Raw genomic sequence first — 1,077 nt, 5'->3', positions numbered from 1 at the left:
CCCAAATGTTTGAAAATGGGAGAAAAAAGACCAGGCCACGAGTGAAATCCCAGACACCTCATTTTAATTGTCTGCTGCTCGCGGCTCACCAGCTCGCGCCCGGCAAGAGGAGCGGCAGAGGCGCTTTCCAGCTGATGAGCAGCGGTTGTCTTCGTTTACAAATAACTCCTCTGATTAATTGCGGGGAGGCGGCGTTGTTTCTGCTGATGAGCCCTTCGGGGGCCAGGGTGACATTGTGAGCTCTGCAAGGGGGGGTTCTGCAGCCCTAAGGTAGGAGCGGGACCCCTCGAGCCCCGTGCCTGACGCGGGGTCACCCAGCACGGCCATCGTCCTGCCGGTCCCTGCCGGGGCACAGGACCCCCACGCCAACACGATGGGGTGCGCAGGGACCCGAAAGTGGCTTTTGGCTTTGCAGGAGAGGACGTGAGGAGGGGATGCCAGCAGCCTCGCTGCGGGGAGTGTCACCCTGGTGCTTTGGCAGGGTGGAAGGGCCCTGCCATCGGGCATAGGTTACTGCATTCAGCTTAAATCCCGTCTGCAAGCTGCTGGAGCCGGGGGACGGGTCCTGTTCTGCGTGAGCACCCAGCGACAGCGCTTGATCCTGCTCTGGGAGGCTGCGTGCCTGCCCCACAGCCCTGCCTCTGCAAAGCGAGGATGAGCAGGGATGAAGAGAGCTGAGGAAAAACCCTCCCTTTCACAGCAGAGGGCTGGGGAAGGGAGCTTTGCATCGGGAGCACCCCGGTGCCCAGCACAGGGTGCAAGGCCAGCGGTGCCACAGGTCCCCGCGCAGGGCGAGCGGCGCCGAAGCCGTGCGGCGGAGCTCGGGAGCCACCGTGCTGCTGGAGGCAGCAGCTCTCCGAGGAGCCACGCAGGGAAAAAAAAAAAAAAAAAAAAAAAAAGAAACCCCAACCCACCCCATCGCCAGCGACCAGCGAGCTCCTGCCTGTTGGAGGCCATTAACGAACCCGCAGCGCTTTCTGACAGAGACCCTGCGCTCCCCGCGAAGCCCTGGCCCAGCTCCAGCCGCCGTAATTCCGTCCTGCCTCCCAAGCTCTCCCTTCCCTGGGCGATTAGGAC

Source organism: Leptosomus discolor, chromosome 23 (assembly GCF_034619465.1).
Source record: "Leptosomus discolor isolate bLepDis1 chromosome 23, bLepDis1.hap2, whole genome shotgun sequence".
NCBI classification, from domain to species: domain Eukaryota; kingdom Metazoa; phylum Chordata; class Aves; order Leptosomiformes; family Leptosomidae; genus Leptosomus; species Leptosomus discolor.
Note: the sequence above shows the minus strand (reverse complement) of the source record.